Genomic DNA, 6,064 nt, shown 5'->3' with positions numbered 1-6,064 from the left:
ATGGTGGGCTCAGCATGGTCTGTGGAGCGAAGACGGTAGCTGAGACTGTCTGACATGCAGTGCCACAACAGGCCAAGAGCCCGTTCCTGGGGGTCAGCTGTGTCATGGGAGAGCCAGAGTTCACAGCTCTCGGACCGCATGTCAGGTGGCATGTGCCGAATGAGTGGTGGCACGTTGGTGGCCCACTGGCGTAGCTCGAATCCGCCAGAGGGGAGAAGATGCTGCAAGTTACTGATCAGCTGCCTGGCTTCTAATGTGGAGGGGAAACTTTGCAGCAGATTGTCCACATAGAAGCAGTGCTCGATGGAGTATCGGGTGTCTTCTGTGCTGCTGTGATCCAGGACGTGTTTCTGGAGGGCGAACGTGGCGCAGCAGGGACTGCACGTTGTGCCGAACGGCAGCACTTGCCATTCGTAGACAGTCGGGGCACTGCTACGGTCCAGGTCTCTCCAGATGAAGCGGAGGAAGGGCTTGTCCTCAGGTAGGAGACGGACTTTGTGGAACATCCCCTTTATGTCACTTGACACTGCTACCGGGTGTTGCCTGAAGCGGAGTAGCACACCCAGCAGAGAGGATCCGAGTGTGGGCCCAGGATGGAGCTGCTCATTCAGGTTGCCACCCTGGTATGTGTAAGAGCAGTTGAACACGATGCGGTCCTTCTCGTTGTGCGTGACCATGTGGTGAGGGATGTACCACGCACTGTCTCCCGCCTGGACCACCTCAGGAGTGATTCTGCTCACATAGCCGGCGTCCACCAGCTTCTTCACCTCACGGCTGTACGACTTGGCCTTGAGGGGGTCTTGTGACAGCCGCTTCTCTGTGCCGCGTAGATGGCCCAGTACAGCCTCAAGCGGTGCATTGAGCTGTGGGCTCCCTGCTTTCCACAGCAGAGGAGTGGCATATCGCTGAACGCCGTCGACTGTCACTCTGACGGTCTTCTCCTCCAGCAACTTGACAGCTGCAGCATCCTGCTTGGACCGGGTGATGATCTTCTCGTTTCGGTACGGCACCACATCCATCTGCCACAGCCTGGTGACGTTCTGCAGCAACTCCACTGATGGTGACGGTGCACTGATGAACAGGCACGCTGAGGTGGAAGACCGATGCTTGACAGCCTTGGCGGGGCCTTGAAGTGTCCACCCAAGGCGTGTCTTCAGGGCAATGGGTCCACCTGGTGGGCCTATGTGCACAGGCTCGATGGGGATGAGGAGGTCTGGGTAGTCAGACCCAATGAGGAGCAGCGGACGGGCCTGAGTAAAGGAGTGAAGGGGCAGCCCTCTGAGGTGGTGGTAGGTCCTTTGGAGAGTCTCGACTGGGTGTGAATGAGGGGACAGTCCCAGTTCGGGTGATGTGAAAGCCCGCTGTATCTTGTACCGCTGCTGCGGTTGACTGAGGGATGACACAGAGAAGGACACTGACCTCCCCGGCACCGTTCTGATGTCATGACGGATGGTGCGGAGGGCCAGATTCTCACTCTGTCCTTTGAGGCCAAGCTGCTGCGCTGCTTGGGGGAGGAGCATGGTGCGCTCTGACCCGTCATCGAGGATGGCGTAGGTCTCCATCTTCTTGCCCCCGTGATGAAGGAGCACCTTCACCATCTTCAGCAGCACACAACTACCTCTCCGTGCTGGGTCAAGGTAGTAGGTGGATGGCTGGCTGGTTGAAGACAGTGTCGCAGTCTCCGGCCTGCTTTGTGCATTCACCTCATGCAGTACCTCGAGGTGCAGGCGATTGCACTTCGGGCACCGTGCCTTGAGGTAGCACTGAGCTGCTTGATGGTCGCGTCCACACCTCCAGCACTTCTTCCCGGTCTTGATCCACTGGAGCCTCGGTTCCAGTGACATACTCTTGAACGCAGTGCACTGGTTGAAGTAGTGCTCCGTGCTGTTGCAGAAGGGGCAGTACTTCTTTGGAGGCTCCACCTTGGCGGGTGTGCGTGGAGCTGACTTTGATGGCTGCTGAGCTGACTTGGCTGGGGGGTCTACCAGCAGGACCGTGGTGGAGCGTGTGGCTGCCGGCTGCTTGCCTCTGGTGCTCCGCTGCCGCTCTGCCTGGCTCGCTGTTGCCTTTGGCGGGTCGTTGGTCTCGTCCAGCTGCACACCAACCTCGTGCTGTAACCATGCGGCGAAGTCCAAGAGTGTGGGGACAGGCACACGGTCTGGGTCGATGTACCGCCTGAAGGCAGTACGCAGCTCGTGAGGCAGCTTGGGCAGCAACCGAGACACATGCGAACCACACCGTAGCTCAAGCTGTTCCTGGGTCCCCATCTTATCCAGCATCCCCACCAAGGACTGCACCTTCAGGGCGAAGTTCCTGAAGCCTCTCTGGTCACCGCTCCTGACAGGGGGCTCAGCCAAGACCTGGTTGATCTGCCTGAGTGCCAGTTTGCGGGGCTGCCCAAAGAGCTTCGTGAGGGCTGCCATCGTATCACTGTAGGGATAGCTGCTGTGGCAGTAAGCATCCGCTACCAGGACAGCATCCTCTAGCTTCAGGTGGTCCAGCAGGATCTGATATTTGAAGCGCTCTGTCGCGTCGGGTGGTAGGACGTTGTCGAGTGCCAGCTGCATCCTGTTGAACTGCCGTGGGTCGTCCTCGGTGAACGCTGGGATTCTCATCTTGGGCCCGCGGTAGGTCAGCTCCTGAGGGGGAAGAGATGTCAGTCGCTGTGGGACAGGTGACAGCCTGTGATGATCTGGTGCCACTGCCCTCTGACCGGCCGACACCGGTGATGACGTCCGCTGTCTCTGAGCAGACGAAGGGCGCCGTGGGCTGAATGGTACTGAGTACTGTGGGGTGGCAGGAAAGGGTGAGGACGACGTGAATGAGTGACCCCGTGGCAGATTCATGCTCCTCAGGTGCTCTGTCAGCTCTGCCGTCAGTGGTGTTGGCAGATGGGGAGCTCCTCCGTGTGGCGGTGTGGACGTCGCTGCCTCAGCTCCTGCGATGTGTGGCCGAGGTAGAGGTGACGACTGCTCTGCCACCGGGGCGCGGCGATGTCCACTGGTTGAGTCAGCAGGGCTGTATGTCCTGTCATGCTGCAGTGGTGATGATAAGACTGCTGGGGGGGTTCCAGGCGTGACGGCTGGAACCTGGATGTCCCTCGCTGGAGTGCGTGGAGGTGATGCATAGTGTTGTTGTTGCAACAGGTACTGCACATCCCGCTGCAGCTGCCGATTGTCCTCCCGTATCTGCTGAAGGGCGAGGAGGATAGCTGCTGACGTGTCCAGGGGAGTCTGCCCAGCAGGGGGAGTGTGTGATGTCTCCCAGGGCCTGCTGTCTCCCACGTGGGAAGAATCATCCTGGGTATGTGCGCCGTCCTGTGGCAGCCGTCGCTGAGCCTGGGTCACCACGTAGTCATCCAGGTGCCTGGGGTGGTGGTGCTCACGGCGAGGACGGCCACTGCCATCATGAGTGGACATCCTGACTGTGTAGAATGCTGTATCCGGCTCGAAGGACCATATAAAAATGGGTGTCCGGTGATGGACAGGGTAAAGGACTGTATAGGAGGGACACTGGATCAGGTATACAGCAAGCTACACAGGCTGTCCGGTTAGAACAGGAATTAATGGATGTCCACTCATGAGAAACAGTGTAAACCGTGGTTTTAATTCAAGGACGCACGGAATGCTCACACGGCACAAATGATGGACGTTGGATCCTGACACGTCCGCGATAGAAAGATAGAAAGCAAGAAAGAAATGAAACCGAGAGAGAAAGAGAGAAACGGATCCAAATATTCACTGATGAGAAGCAGGTGTTGCATGGAGTCCCCGTCTGATGTGTGCTGTGTTTTCCTCGATGTTTGTGTGCATCTTATATAGTCCACGCAGCACAGTGTGATGGACAGTGGCGCCAGGGTGTCTGAAGTTGGCATGTTGTAACATGCCCTGACAACTAACGAGTTGGGAGCCACTATGTCTGACAAGGGTGCCTGTTTACTACTTTTAAAGGTCAAAATAATTAAGACCTGGCACCGCAATTCTGAACACTCTATGAAGACATAAATAATGGAACGACGCGGGACCAGCGGTCTGCGCACACAAAAAGAATGCTCACCCGAGCAAATTTAAAAACACCTCTTTCTTGCAAGATCCACGATTTAGCGCGATTTCTTTCTTACCCTTGGCCAAGGTAAACTCCAGAGTCGCGCGATCTTTAAACTCAACCTGAGTTACAACCGGTTTATTCGTATTAGAAGTGACGTCACGACTGCCGCCCAAACGCAGTTTTAATTCAAAGTTAAAAGAGTGGCTGGACCCTTTTTTTTTTTTTTTTTACAAAGCGCTGTGCACATTGTTTTAATCAGAGTTTTTCTTCCCATGAGCCACGAAGTGCTCTCCGAGGATCCTCTGTCTCCCACAGAAGTTTTTCCAAGCTCCTGTGAAGTCTACCGCTCCGAGGACTCTCTGCTTTCTACAAAAAGGCGAGATTTTGAAGTAACAAAATTTTGGGCATAAATAAAGATCAGTCTTAGGAATTTAGCTTTTATTGAAATAGTGTGAATTTAAACCCAGGTTTATTTGTTGCACTGTTAAACACGCAGCGTGTTGATTTATTTTGTTCTATGTTTTCTCAATTGTTTAATAGATAGGCTGTGCATGCTTTTCTTTATTCCTACTAACATTTAATTCTCTTATTATACATTTTGATTGTATCAAGATTTCAGTGAATTTGGTAATGTTATAAAGCTAGTGGATTAGCTGCTACGGCTAATTCTTCTATCTTATTAGCATCCAGAGATAACTTTTGTCTCCAACACGTGGCGGTCCTTCCCCCACACTCACACCTTTCCTTTGTTTAACTCCACGAGGTAGGGTCCTTGGGCTTTAGCTAGCCACACGGCTAATTCCTTTGTCTTGTTAGCAAGCTAGGCTAACCTTTGCTTAAGCCACAAGGCCTACACCACATGGGGGGACACACACAAACACCCTCCTTAGCTAGGCCATAGGGCCTTTCACAGGCCACACCCACACAAGGTCTCTCTCTCTCTCTCACACACACACACACACCCCCCCTCACTGTTTGTATATATTTCAATCTGCTATTATCCATTTTTTATCTTTGTTATAATAAATTCATTTATTATTGAAAACTGTGTCTTTATTTGTTGCGTCTAACAAAATCTTTGAAGTCCCCAATCTCCCAAAGAATTCAGAAAGGTGCATACAAGTTATGTAATACGGTAAGTGATCATAATTTGGAATATACCATAATTTGGCTGTTTGGTAATTTATTATTAAGCACCAAAATTAACGGTACGATTCACTTTACTAAATGATTCACTTTGAGTGGTTCACTTTAAACGATTCAAATGAGACTGATTCAATTTAATTATTAACCTTCAAATTTAATGAGACTGATTTAATGAGATTGATCACTCAATTACCCAAACGCACCTACACCGGTTTTAAACAATGGTATTACTTTTGCAATTTTCATTTTGTCTGGAAATGTACTTGATTGAAAAGATAAATTGCAGATGTGGGCGAGTGGTTTCACAATTCCCTCAATAACTGTCTTTACTGTTATGTCTATATCATTCCAGTCTGCAGAGGTTTTGCTTTTACATTTTCTTACAATTTGCATAATTTCTTCATCAGTTGCAGTTAGAAAAATTGTACTTGGATTTCTGTCCCCCATATCTTCTATGTCCCCACATTGTGTTGTCTTGGGTTCCTTTATTTTTGCCGCTAAATCTGGTCCCACATTTACAAAGAATTGGTTAAAACCATTCACCACATCCTCCATATTATTTATGGTCTTGTCATTTTCAGTGTAGTACTCCGGGTAATTTGTAGTTTTGGATCCATTTCTCACAATACCATTTAGTACAGTCCATATACCTTTAATATTGTTTTTATTTTTCTCCACTAATTTATTATAATAGTCTCTTACATATCCTCATAATATTAGTTAATTTATTTTTATATTTTTCCTCTGCCTCTATAGTTCGATGCTTTAAGAATTGTCTGTATAATATATTTTTCTTTTTGCAGGCATTTTGTAGTCCCTTGGTGACCCACGGACTATTTGTACATTTATGTATATTACTGTATTTCTTTAT

The sequence above is a fragment of the Neoarius graeffei genome, chromosome 12, assembly GCF_027579695.1.
Source record: "Neoarius graeffei isolate fNeoGra1 chromosome 12, fNeoGra1.pri, whole genome shotgun sequence".
NCBI classification, from domain to species: Eukaryota; Metazoa; Chordata; class Actinopteri; order Siluriformes; family Ariidae; genus Neoarius; species Neoarius graeffei.
Note: the sequence above shows the minus strand (reverse complement) of the source record.